Consider the following 15,676-nt stretch of genomic DNA (forward strand, 5'->3'; position numbering starts at 1 on the left):
AATATTAACTTCCCTTGTGGTTTCTGATATTACACTCACCTCTCTTAATTTCAACTTTTTGTAACCAAACTTCTTTTAAGTTTTAATTATAAAACTTATCCAATATTTCAAAGTTGTCCTTTCCTGGCTTTATATTGAATATTTAATTGTGGAACGGAAATCTTTAAAATGGAGTATTACTGTAGAATTAAAATATTCGACCTAGAGTGATCCATTGGGCACAACTTGTCATTAGATGCATTATTTATTTTCTTATAAATTACAGAACTTGCTAATTGATATACAACTTAAACATATTAAAGTTTTAGATGTAATTTTTTCAGTTACATATGCAATATTTAAGTACAAAAAACTGTTAATTAGTTTATTATAAAAAATACAGTTTACTACTAGAGAAATAAAATATTGTTTGGTGACTATGTGCAGAAAATCTTATTTTATCTGAACATGATTTATTTTTGTGCTTATGTCCAAAAAATTATCAAAAAAAAATGTATAATCTTATGTTAGATGAAAAAAGTAATGGTTATAAAAATTTTATTATTTTACTTTTTTTTTTTCATAGGTTTATTTGTCTTGTGAATCCAAATCCAAGATAAAAAAAAATAAAAAGTCAAACATAGTATTAAAAACTTGAATGAAATATTGCTCGAATTACCAGTCATGTGGGAGTACTATTAAATAATTATATTAGTGCCACAAAAAGGTATTTTTTGAATATTGTTGCAAGATTACCATTTAAACAAGTTTGGATACAAAAAATAAAAAATAAGGGCGGTGAGCATAATATCTTAAACTATAGAGGAAGTAAGTCTTATAAGGTTAAATGTGAAAGGGATCTCTGAAATTATTCCATTATTATTTAAAATATAGAATTTTATATGACATGGTATGCCAACTACGAGAGAATGAGAGTTTTGTGTGTTTAGTATATTCTGAGGAAAATATTGATAGTTGGGTGATATTCTAGTCCTAAAAGAAATAAAAGTGACATTTGCAGACAATTCTCAATATATGAGTGACCTTTTAGGAAATTTACTCGGTATAGTATACATCTCCTTTTTTTCAGTGTTTTGAATTTTGATTCTCATACTTAGAAGTACAGAATGTGCGGTAGATTTCACAGTTTTTTTACATTGAACATGGTAGAAAAAGTATATGCAAAGATTATTTTGAGATATGGGATAGTAATAGGGTCAGATAAGTTGGGATAAAGAGATACATTTGGTGAATGTAATGTTATATAGGGAAACTGTTATTGGGGGTCATTTACAGCTCTCAATAACAGTTTCCTATATAACATTACCTCATTATAAAAAATTTATCGAAATCAATTTTTTATATTATATTTTACTTCTCTATAACAATTTTTTAATTATAATAGCAACAACTATATTTATAACAATATAGTCTTTGTAAAATTACCCTTATATAATAATTATCTACGTTTTTTGGTAATATAATAATGGACTATATTTATAAAAATAGAATCTCTAAGATTACCAATTTATAAAAATAGAATCTCTAAGACTACCAATAATAGATCAAGAGATTTTCACCAAATATTTTTGATACTTTAATACACTACAACAACAACAACAACAAGCCCAGTAGTCAAAAAATACTTTAATACTTTAATACACTATCTATGACAAATAATATCATATGAATATAAATTTTCATTCCAAAAAATTATCCTTCTCTATACAAAGTGTGATTAAGTTTAAAATTTGACTTTTTTTTTTTTTTTTTTTGCTAATAGCAACCAAATTATTTACACGTCAAATGTTGTTATAGGTGACTGATTGTTGCCTCATGTGTTTGTACTTAATGGAGGTCTGAATCTAAATGGTTCAGACCTTATGTTATTGAGTGCATTTGTTTACATTAAGATCTAAGCACTTATTTGGTCTAAATAGGTCTTAATCATTAAAATCTTGAACAAAGTCTTAATATCATTAAAAGGTATTTTATATGAATAACTTTTACCATCGGCTTCACCCCACCCCGCTCCCACCACCCAACCTTACCACTACCACTACCCATCCAAACCCTACCCCTTCCCCCCTACCCCCCGCACCACCACCAGCCCTAACCCCAACCCCCTCCCACTTATCCACCACCCATCCCCCACCACTACCCCACCTACAACCACCCCAACACCCCACCTCCACCTACCCACCACTACCCACCTACTCCCACCCTACCTTACCCCCAACCACCCCCCTTACCACCACCTCACCCTTACCCCTCGACCCATCGTACCACCCCCACAACCCTCCCACCACCACCTACCACCCCCTTCACACCCTTTCCCCCAAAAAAAAAACCCGCGCATTACCACTACAAAAGCATCTCCATCATTACTAGCAAACATAAATGTTTCATTGTTTTATCAAATAATATTTTTATTTTATTAAATTTGTATTTATTTTCTAATATTTAGTTACTTTTTATATAAATAAATGCATTATATGCACATTCAGATGTTGAAAAACAAACAGTCTTAATCATTTAGTGTTCAGATCTAGAGACAACATCTTAATCATTAAGATGTGCATTCAGATTCAGGCGTCTTAATCTTAATGAAAACAAATGAGGCCTTATTTACTATAGCCATGTGGGGCACGTAAACACATGGTCTGTCCGTAAAACTAGATATTTTATGTATATATTTTCTAAAATTAGTATAATACTATCTGCTAGAACCGATAGTACAAAAAGGTTAAATAGTGCACCCACTCATGTTAGTCCCAAGAGAGGTGCTGTGGAGATGTCTGGAAGCTAAAGGTGTTCCTGTAGCATATATTAGTGCGATCAAGGACATGTATGATGGGGCCAAGACCCGGGTGAGGACGGTTGGAGGTGACTCGGAACACTTTCCGATCACGATGGGCACACCCGGGGTCCGCGCGCTTAGCCCATTTACTGTTTGTTGTGGCAATGGACGCTACGACAAGCCATATTCGGGAGAGGTTCCGTGGTGCGTGTTGTTTATAGATGACATTGTGTGTATTGACGAGTCGTAGAGCGGTGTTAATGCGAGGCGGAAGTTTTGACAGAGACTGCAGTCGAAGGGTTTCAAGTTGAGCGGGACCGGGAGACAGAGTACTTAGAGTGCAAGTTCAGTGATGGGAGTCAAGTAGAGGACGAGGACGTGCAGCTGGATACTCAGGTCATCCCGAAGAAAGAAAGTTTCAAGTACCTGGGGTCGATCATCCAAGGGACTGGCGAGATTGACGACGATGTCACACATCGTATTGGAGCGGGATGGATGAAATGGAAGCTCGCATCGGGGGTGTTGTGCGATAAGAAGGTGCTGCCTATTCTAAAGGGAAAGTTCTGCAAAGCGGTGGTTAGACTGGCTATGTTGTATGAGACGAAATGTTGGCCAGTTAAGAAAGCTCATGTCCAGAAGATGAAGGTAGCTGAGATGGATGTGCGGGCATACCAAGAGAGATAGGATTCAGAATGAAGTGATTCGGGATAAGGTGGGTGTGGCCCCTGTAGTGGATAAGATGTGGGAAGGGAGGTTGATGTGGATTGGCCCGTATTGTGCGGTGGAGATGTCTTTGACGCTTGCCGGGGCCGGAGGGTGTGAGAGAATGGCGGTGCGGGCACAGAAGAGAAGAAGAGTAGGCCAAGAAGGCGCAGAGAGGTGATTCGGCAGGGATACGGTCCCCTCTTCCGCCCAATGGTGACACGACCGCGCAAGAGGGTGGAGGTCGAGATCGGGGGGAGGGCTGGGGCGTGGCCGCGAGGTTTCCTTTCTCGTATTAGGGTATTTTTATCCTCGCTTATACGTGTTTCGGGTCTTATCTATCTTTGTCGTTTTATCACGACTTCATCGTTCTGCTATTTCTCATTTTCGCATTGTTTTGATTTGCTTGTCCGTATCCGACTTTTTCCTTATTTTCCTTGTTTTCTTTTAGAGTCGGGGGTCTTTCGAAATTGCCTCCCTACCTTCCAAGGTGGGGGTAAGGGCTGCGTACACTTTACCCTCCCTAGACCCTACATTGTGGGATTCAACTGGGTATGTTGTTGTTGTTGGTACACTCACCCATGTTCCAGAAATCATAAATTCGCATTTGACTATAGCAGTCAAAAAAATTCAGAACTAATTGGCGTTGTTGTTATAGAGAGATTTGACCTTAGATGATTTCAATATAAAAGTTTGAACTATCTACCAAGTGAGATAAACTTTAGTTTCTGCGTGTTTATCATGTGAGGTATGGAGTAATTTTTATGACCATCCATTCGTTTTTTGTGATTAGATATTCGCTGACGCTGACCTCCACTAAAGTCGATTCATTGTTTGTCATCCTTAATTTTTTCAATTGAACTGTTTCCCAAAAAAAAAGGAAAAGACAAAAAGTAAACAGAAATCAGTAATTCACATGGCATGTTATAGAGTATGCTTTTGTAATTTAATGTGTTTTATTTTGATTATTATAGTAAAAAGTCTAGTGAGTTGGTAAGAATATGATACTGAGTGGATCCCTTTTGTTTTAGTCACATGCAAAATTGGAGGGTTGGAAATCATATCAGCCTTACATTTTGGCATACAATACGCACATTACGAACCTTTTTAACTTTGTAAGTGTCCAAGAGTAGAACAAAAATAATACTTTCTCTCAATTTGTGCCTAAAGAAAGAGGAAGAACGAAAAGCTTAGGAATAGAGAAAGGAAAAACAAATGAACGGTGAATAATTAGTTCACGTGATCATCCAATTACTTAGAATTAATATAAATTAAAGGATTAATTATACTAAACATTTCTTTAATGCTATAATTTAATTTCGAATGTATTTAAAATCAAACACTCATACTCTTTACGAAATGTATTCATAAATCATAAATAAGATTAAAATATAATTACTAGAGATAGTACTTTAAAAAAATAAATTAAAATGGTTGAAATATTTAAAACAGGGACAAATTGACACTTGTATTATTTCCACCGTGAATCACACCTAAGCTGTGAGACAAAGGTAAGAGAAGGGGACCATTTTCGAATGATTTCGTGGTGGACTGTAGCTTTAGACAGCGAGAGGAGAATAAACAGAGTAAAAATGACGACATCTCATCAAAATTCAGATGATTGTTCGCGGTAAACGAAATTACATAAATATATCCTCCGTATTTGGGACCTTTCCTTACCCCAAAAGTCGTTTTGGGTCTCCATAAACCAAATAACCTTCTCTCTCTCTCTCTCTCTCTCTCTATATATATATATATATATATATATATACACGTTTTCTGAAAATAAAATGGACACAAGAAACAAGTGTTCGTTTGGTTGTCTATAAGAGAGGAGTTATTCATGTATTAAGGGATCGTTTGCAGTGGCGAAGTCAGAATTTTTTTAAGGAAATTCAAAATATGAAGATGTAAACACACGAGGAAGTCAAAGAGATTCAACATCTATTATATATACATAATAAATAATTTTAACCTTTTTTATACAATGTAATTTTCCGTTGAAGGGGTTTGGATGAAATTTCTTGCTCCAACCTAGCTTCGGGCCTAGTTGCTTGGTTGCTGGTAAGCAGCCAAGTTATTCATGTACTACATCTTGCATAAGCAATCATATTTGGTATCATTCTTTTGCTATGTATAAAAATCAACACAACTAATGCAATATTTGATTTGCAATTTAGAAACCCGCATAAGTAGTACATGTATCAGTCATAATGAAATATATGTATAAAACGAACGCATGTATTAGTAATACTTGTATTAAAACACAAATGACAAAATTACCCTCTATTCAAACTTGTATTGATTAATTTAAAAAATGAAGAATTTTTAAAACTATATATTGTATAAATAAAACAAACTAAATTTTCTATAAAAAAAAATGTGCATAACTAATTCTATTACTAATCCCTGCATAACTAATCTTTGAATTGCTAATACATGCATAATTAATCTCTACATTACTAATACATACATAATTATTTTGTGCATCACTAATACCTGCATAACCTTACATAAATTTTGCTAAGTCTATATGAAGTTGGTAGGTTAATACCAAGTCCTTTTTTTTTTTACAACACATTAAAAGTAGGGACATTTTTATCATTTCAATGAAAAACCCTAAATTATGTTTTCACTCTCGTGTGTATCAGAACCCCCAGAAATCCTAAGTTGCCTCTCAAATGTATAAAATGGTTTTAAGGAAAGAAATTGCGGGTTCTCTTTAATTCATTTACCAGTCAAGTTTTATGCTTACCGCGTGAAGTTTTCTTGCTTGATGAGACTACTTTCGAACACTGTTTTGACCAGTGTTAGGCATTTCTAGAATTCTATGCTGCTTGGAATTTGGCACAGTTTGTCTATAAATAACTTCTTTTGTAGGCTTTACATAAATTTCTTACGTATAAAAAATGCGTTAAAGGGCTTTTTAGGAGCAAGTTCCAAAAATAACATGTTATAAGGAATTTTAGGAGAAAAGAACTTGCTGATTGTGACATGGAGTACTACAAATTCAAAAGAAACTACTTGCTTGTAGCAAGAGACTAATAACTATGGTAGTTCCAAAAGAGAAAGATGATCTGGAATTACAAAAATAGAGGTCTGAAATTTGTGAGAAAATATTTTATGTGGCCAGTAACTCATAAGGTCATCCAACTATGAGTAATTATCTACCAAATTCATATTTTTTTAACAATAAGGTCACCCAACTTTGACTATATTACTTAGAAAGTCACTCTATTAATATTTTGCCACCAAAATATGACACAAACATTTTATTTAGTACACATAAACCTTTTTTTACCTCAATCCACATGACAATAAATCATGACCCGACCCGACACGACTCAAATCTATAACCCAAATTGACATATCATTAGTATAAACTATACACATTCTTAATTAGCTCGAACAGGACCAAACACATAAGAAAGTAAGACTGGTTTGTAGCTTTTCTCCGAACTCTTTACGGCTCTCAATTTCAACACTAGCTGGGGTTCAAACTGCCTTGACAATTTACAGCTCATCTTTGGACCTTCATCCTACTGGTAACACAACCTTTTTCCAAACCAAATTTGCTTAGTTACCTGTAAAGCTGGGGCCGGAATACAACCTTTTCAACTGTTTAAGAAAAAAGAAAAAAAAAGAAAAAAAAACTCAACTTGTGAAGCCCAAATACATTTTTAAATGGGATACAAAATGCAGTTACAATGTTATAATCAAAACAATTAAGAATCTGTTATAAATATTCAATACAATTTTTTCAAAGAAAAAAATACAATCTTGAATCACGAAACATGGGACTGTGACGGAAAATAAGAAATTACAAAAAGAAACTTTCTTTTTATTCAGGTGCTTCAAGCCCAAGAAGAAAGCAAAGCTAGTTGAATTAAACTCACAGCAAAATGATAATTAACCAAACATAATAAATCTTTTTTTTAAAAGATACAGATTAGATTTAGATTTTACCTTCTGCTCGGGGGAAGAGCCAGGTAGGACTAAGGCCCAAACCATGGTTTCAAACCATGTTTGGACATACAATTTGAACATTTTAAGTTGTATTTTTTTTTTAATAGACATAAAAACCCCACAAATTGTGAAAACTATCAAAACATTCTCAATTCTTATATAATCTTACCAAATGAGCAAATCATAGTTTATAACAAAATTAGTACACTACTAGAAGGCCTTTCTAAAAAATGCAACATCAATTAATCAAACTTTAGTTCAATAAAAACGAAAATTTAACATGAATAGTAATGTAACTACTCTTTAATATAATCTTCCCACATAAATTAAAGGTTGGTGGAAGTTAATGAGATTAGTAAATGATTGATGGGGGTAATTGTTAAAAATATCTATCAACTTATGGGTCTTTTTTTACAAAATATAAATTTATGGGTTAAATTTTATATTTTAAAAAGTTGAAACCATGGTTTCGAACCATGATTCCAAACGTATGTCCAAACGATGGTTTGAAACCATGGGTTGGCCAAACGCCTACTAAGGGGGTTCATATGAACCTCTCTTCAGTTGAAAATACACTGCTTATACATGGTTAACATTTTTGTATGCATATATAGTATATGTTGAAGCCCTTTTGGCTTCTGCGTGTGTTAACTTCTTCATATTTTGAACCCCTTAGTGAAAATTATGGCTCTATCAGTGCTTCTGCTAAGTCAAAATTGGAACTACTTTAGTATAATTCAGTCTTCAAAGTCTGCAATTTGGATTATGGGTTTGGGTGGGGTCTTTCGTGATTTATTGCCACGTGGATTGAGAAAAAATAGAAAAGAAAAAGTCCATGTGGATTAAATAAAATGTCATATCATATCTTGTGGGCCAAATATGTAACACCTCGTGCATTCGGGCTAAGATTTGTCTCATAAGACGGGGGTATAATGAACCCAATTTGAGTAGTGTATAAATGGTGTTTGAAACCCAATAAAGACATGAGAAGAGCCTTTGGGCAAAAGCAAAGTTGAAAGCCACTCTACGGGGCATGTTTGCAAGTGAGTTTGTAGAAGGTCTTACTTCCAACGACCATAACCCCTTTATTAATTTGGAATTTGGGAAAACTTCCTCCTGAAAGTCAGATCTTTGAAATACCTTTCCAACGGTATATTATGGAGGTCAAACGGACATCCGTACAAAAAGTTATGCCCGTTTTACTAAAAAGTGTTACACCACTACGGTGGAAACATACGAACCGTAAAAATTATACGGTGGAACATACTGTCCGTACAAATTATACGGGCCGTATATTTCAGCCGTATAATTGGTCCAGAATGTCCAAATCACTGGAATGGTTTTACGGGGTGATATACGGTCCGTACAAATTATACGGGACGTGAAATGGAGCGTAAAATGGGTTCGAAAGTAATTATAAAACTTCGTTTTAAGGCTTTTTCACTTCATTCTTCACACCCCCAAGCTCCTAGAACGACCTTATATTCTCTCCCATCATCAAGAACACCAAGGTAAGCATACTCTAATCATTCCAAGTCAATTCTAATATATATCCTTGTAATCTAAACAATAAGTCATCATTCTCTAACCTAGGGTTTTCAAGAAACCCACCTCAAGGTTCAAGAATTCAAGATTTTGGAAATCTTCTTCAAAGTTAAAATCTTTGATTCAAGTTTTGGAGCGATTAAGGTATGTAGAACTTCCATCCACATGGGAACCTCATGTTCTTCCCCATGCTCCGTTTCGATATCCATGAAGATCAAACCATAGGGCATTAAACCCAACATATTGGTAGCCCATTTCATAGTTACGTATCTATGCGTATGAATTTTTGTATCTATATTCGTCATTGTATTCCTAATCTTCCATTATGGTTATTAGGAACCCTAGCTTAATCCATGAATCATGAATTCTTCCTCATGCATTCTCATTATGTTCATATGAAAGTTTATGATTTTATGTAGCAAGCACGTTTACGTGTTTTCAAGACAACTACTTATATAATTATGAACTATTGTTATTACTCATGAATCAAGAACATGTTTGCAAGACTACAACAAGTTATCTTATGAAACCATGTTACAAGTTATTTCGTGAAATCATGATTACAAGTTATTTATAAGTTATTTCACGAAAATCATGGGCTTCTTAGCCAACTATATCATGTTCATGTTTTAGATTGCTTAGTTAACCGAGAAGGCTCAAATAGCCCGAAACTACGTTGCCACCGTAGGATAAGGGTTGTCGCTAGGCAACACCTTCATTATGCAACTTTGATCCTTACATGCTATTATTACTTAAATCTCATATCCCCCGGCAAGGTGCGAGTGTTCTCCTGGTGTGGCGCAAGTATCGATCATGTTGTCGGTTACACTATAGCATTCCCCACGTTACAAGAAGTTTTATATACATGTATTTTCATTGAATTACTGTTTTCAGGCTTTACTCACGTTTCATGCTCATGTTACGTTTCATGCTCATGTTCAAGTTACATTCAGTTTCGCCATGTTCTATACCTATGTTGTGCCATGTTCTTCATTTCGGCGAGGTTTTACATACTAGTACTATTCACCATGTACTAACGTCCCTTTTGCTCGGGCTCCGCACTTCACGGTGCAGATACCGATTTTCGTGAGCATACACTGCGCGAGGATCTCTTCGAGCTTATCAGCTTATTAGTGAGCCCCACTCCTCTCGGGTTCAACAGTCTATATTTAGTATGCATTATGGTAGTCCGTGGCCATGTCCCGGTAGTCGTAGTCGACATGTTTTAGAGGTTTCATAGACGTATATTAGTTCACGAGTCGCTATGCTTTCATGTTTGCGGACTATTATGTTTCATGAATTTTCATGCTATGAGATAATTTCAAGACTTTATTCCGCAAATTATATTTTCATGATTTATTTAAATAGCATCATATAGATATATTGTTTTGATGCCCATGTTGACAAGCAAGCCATGAGGTTCGCTCGGACACATGCAAGCAAGGCCCGAGTGCCGTGTTACGCCCAGGCCATGGTTCGGGGCGTGACAAAATATTTGTTAGAAAACTATAAGAATAAAATGAAAACAAAGAAGGCTTGAGGTGTGAGAATGACTTTCTTTAAAGAAGATATTGCATGTATACAGATTTAGGGGAAATACTGACAATCTTCTTCGGGATACAATAAGTCACAAATATAATACTTGTAGATTTTTGTAATTTTTACTATGTAGGGAACTCACATTAATTTATAGGGCAAAATTTAGGCCTTTTCCGAAAAGTCATTTTATTTCACAAACAGATGTGTCCTTTTATTTTGAATTTAAATTTAAAACTTAAACTCAAATAAACTGATTTTCTGTTACAGAAATAAAATAAAATAAAATAATTAATATATATTCAGCCCGGCCCAAGTCCAAGTCCAAGTGTGTATATATATATATATATATACTAGTGTGCAGTTGCCCGTGCATAGCACGAGCCCAATGTTGCATTCTATATTTCTATGTATATTTTTCTTGTAAATTTTTTAAATTATTCCCTTGAAGCTAAAATTTAACACAAACTTTTTCAAAATAATTCAGTAGCAAGACATAAGAGCATTAAGAAATTCTATAGTGTAAAAAGTGAATGGTGCTTTGAATAGTATAAAAAACTGCAAAGCACAAAAATGTTGAAGTGCTAGGAAATATAAAATATCATGACTTAATGGAAGAAATGCCAAGTGTTGTGTGTTAGCGTTGTATGATATTTTCTCCGTTTACTTTTACTTGTTCAGTATTCTAAAAATAGATTTTCAATTTTACTTGTCATTTTTAGCATATCAAGACAAAAAAAATATCTTTTTTTCCAAATACCTATAGTATTAATTACTCACTTCAAATCATTTTTCAAATCCAATAAAAATATACACCAATTAATATGGGTAGAATAGTAAATTATGCACTTCATTTATTATTTCTTAAGAGGTGTGCAAAGTCAAAAGTAAATAAAAAGTGAACAAAGGGAGTACTTGTAAAAACACCACTTAATATGGAATTGAGGGTGTATTGTATAAATATTTCTAATATTGTCGGATTATTTATATTGCAAAACACTTAACTATAAATTAATTTGATTATGTCCAACTGAATTTCCCTGTAATATGTATGGTAACTATTAATGTCACTTGTGGTTCTTTTGGAAAAAAACTCTATTGGAAGAAAAAATTTAATTAATATTACGGCTAAAAATTAAAAGTCCCATAAGATAAGTTATTACAAAACCAAATGTACTAAAAGCTAAGGATTATTCATTGTGCAACAGTAAGAGAAAAGAATTGCATGTTTGGCTGGGACGTGGCCCACGTGGGGTACAAAATTGTGTGGGGACGCGTGTGCTGAGAGACAATTACATAAGCAAAGGACATTTTAGGCAAAGCAGTCAAAAATATATATAGAATGTGTGGGGAAGCGTGTGCTGAGAGACAATTACATAAGCAAAAGACATTTTAGGCAAAGCAGTCAAAAATATATATAGAAGTGCCACAAAGTTCTTTTAGCCCCAATCATACTGCTCGATTTCGACTGAAAGAACCGAAATATCCCCTGGGTAGACAAGCAAGCATGTTGACCTGCTGCCTGCTTATTCCCTTTTATTAGATAGTAGGATACATGTATACATGCACACACTATCACATATATGATAATATTCTTTATCAAATATAATAAGTAGACAGGGACTTAAAAGGACCAAGAAATGGCTAGAATGTGTGGGGAAGCGTGTGCTGAGAGACAATTACATAAGCAAGGGACATTTTAGGCAAAGCAGTCAAAAATATATATAGAAGCTACCGCAAAGTTCCTCTCAATTACATAAGCAAAGGACATTTTAGGCAAAGCAGTCGAAAATATATATAGAAGCTGCCGCAAAGTTCTTTTAGCCCCAATCATACTGCTCGATTTCGACTGAAAGAACCGAAATATCCCCTGGGTAGACAAGTCTGGGTAGACAAGCAAGCATGTTGACCTGCTGCCTGCTTATTCCCTTTTATTAGATAGTAGGATACATGTATATATGCACACACTATCACATATATGATAATATTCTTTATCAAATATAATAAGTAGACAGGGACTTAAAAGGACCGAGAAATGGCTAAAAGCAATAGATGTGGGATTCACTACTTTCCCATTTTATAACAAACTATTCAACAAACTCCCCCTAGTTTGTTATATTTAAGATTGTTAGAAAAACAAGTAAACATAATCAAAGAAGAAATGACTTTAAGGCGTGGAAGAATCGACTTTTCTTAAAGAGAATAGCCCGTATAGAGACTCGAGAAAATACAAGCAATTCCCTTCAGGATACAACAAAACTCGTGTTATACCTGCAGATTTTCCTCAGTCACTTCACGAAGGAATGCCTTATTTATAGAGTTAGAAAGTGACTATTATGAATAGTCATAACTTTTCATGAACAGACATGTCCATTTAAATTTAGATTTTAAATAAAATCTGAAAATATCAAGATTATAATATATAATGTCTTCAAACTCTTTTTGCCTTTTGTTGTGGGACAATCCCACTTCATATATATTACAAATTATCTAACAATATTAATAGGGTGACTTTTGAAGTGATTAGGCAAAATCGGGTGACCTTGTTGTTAAAAAAAAAAAATGACTTCGGTAAATAATTACTCATAGTCGGATAACCTTCTAACTTACTATCTCGTGTACCACATGAGCGATTAAAAGTGAACAATTTGACAAATAATTAAACTACTCAAGGGGCTTTTGGTAGGGTGTATTAAGTAGAATAGTGTTGGTATAGATTTTCAGTATAACGTTGTCACTCCCCGAACCATAGCCTGGCGGTAACGCCGCACTCAGTGCTTTGCTGCATGTGACCGAGCGAACCACATGGCTTGCTGATGAACATGGGGCATGTACTGATGCGAAATATAAGTTAAACATGCATGACTTGTGGAAACATGGAGCTCAATAGTCATAAGTCTGAAAATACTATTATATCATGAATGCAAAAATATAGTAATGTAGCCAACGAGGCTAACTCAATTGAACACCTGACATGGCATAACTGGCTAGTCTATAAAACCTCTAACTGCTAAACTATTTACCGGGATAAGGCCCCAGACATACGTTGACTGCATAACTAACATGAAAATAAAGTAAAGATAACACCTCGAAAGGAATGGGGCTCACCAACAGCTGATACGTGAATATTCTTAACGAGCAGATTCGCCGTCCTGTAAATCAATACATGCATCGTGAAATGCAGGCCCTCGGGCAATAAAATGGGACATCAGTGCATTTGAATTGTACTGGTATGTAAAGCAACTGAATGAAATAAACATGACACATGAAATAGTAGAATCGTAAGTCGTAAGCATATATATATATATATATATATATATATATATATATATGAGAGTCTTAGTATAATCGACATGTAATCACCACGTGAGCATATAGCGTCCAACCTCTGCTCGATCAGCTAAGCCACCTTGTACTTTGCCGGGGTACAAGACATAAACATGACATGAATGGATCCAATAACCAACAATAGGTAACATAAAGGAATTGTCCTAATTGGGTGAAGCGATCCTTATCCTATGTTGGCATACGTTGTTTCAGGTATTAAACCTTCTCGGTAATCCGTGCAACTCCCAAAACATGAACATAGATATGATTGGCATAGAAGCCCATGAATTACATAAACATGACTGCAAACATGATTTATAAGTGTAATATAACATGAATATAGATATATAATATAACTCGTATGAAAACATAAAAGCATGTAGAATTTCATGAAAATAAGCATAATAATTCATATCTTGTATTTAAGAACCCATGGAATGCAAAGCATGGGTGTTCATGGATTACAGACGGATTCCCAATAACCAAAAATGGAATATTAAGAACACAATAATGAATTATTAATACGAACATGGTATATCATGGTACATGTACTTAGGGTCATTATGAATTTGACTAGAAACCCTAGTTTTGGTGAAACTTCATATTTTCATGGAAGAACGTGGTGTGGGGAAGAACAATGATGTTCCCACACGTGGATAGAAACCTTACATGCCTTAATCGCTCCAAAACTTGTGGAAAAGGTCTGAACTTGAGAAGAAATCCAAAAGTTTTAATCTTGAATCCTTGTGATGAGTTTTCTTGAAAATCCTAGATTTAGGAACAATGAATTTCTACTTATCATTCATGGATATATGTTAGAATTCACTTGAAAGGCTTGAAATAGGCTTACTTGGTGTATTGGATTGATAACTGGAGAGAACTTTCGTGCTAGGGCTTGAGAGTATGAAAAATGGGATTAAAAACTGAACCCGCATATTTATACTATTTGCTGCATCGGGATTTGTATGGACACCATTTAAGGCCCATACAATAATGTATGGCCCGTGCAATGTGGCCGTACTTGGAATGTCAAATTCCAATAACCATGATTTATACCCAGTGAGGTACGAGCTGGAAGTATGTCCCGTACAATAATGTACGGTGACAAGTACGGCCTGTACAAATTTGTACGGTCCGTATAAATTGACCGTACTTGGAATGTCAAATTCCAGAAATCTCAAATTCTTCCCTTGTGAGGTACGTTCTCAAAATACGGCCCGCACATGAATGTATGACCCGTACAAATGACGTAAGATGTCAATTTACCGATCTGAGGCAAATTTTCAATCCCAACACTCCCCATCTTAGTCTCCAAGTCTCTGAATCATGAATAAGGCTTAGTTAGAAGGTACGAGGTGTTACAAATGTCTAGTTGCAAATTTAAACCTAGTACAACTAATACTAGTACTATTACTTATACACCTTTTATTCTTATACATAATATACCATGACATTAACAATACCAATACTGTTCGTATACTTATACATCCTATTCAGTACTGTTCAAAATATACAATACATGTTATTTTTAATACAGTTGATAAAAAATAATGCTAGCCTAAGTAATCTAAATAAAACGTCTCACTTACCTCCTAACTACTTACCAAACATGGTACTCCCACCGTCTCAATTTAAGTGCTTTATTTTCCTTTAGGTCTGTCCCAAATCGTCTTTTTCTATATTTAGTAAGTTGACAATTCAAACATCTTACATGTCAAGTCTAAAACCACAAGACTCAAAGGCATTTTAATACATTATACACGTCTTTAATTTAAGATCATAACATTCAAAAGTCTTTTTTTATTCTTGACCACTCCAACT

The sequence above is a fragment of the Lycium ferocissimum genome, chromosome 7, assembly GCF_029784015.1.
Source record: "Lycium ferocissimum isolate CSIRO_LF1 chromosome 7, AGI_CSIRO_Lferr_CH_V1, whole genome shotgun sequence".
Classification (NCBI taxonomy): domain Eukaryota; kingdom Viridiplantae; phylum Streptophyta; class Magnoliopsida; order Solanales; family Solanaceae; genus Lycium; species Lycium ferocissimum.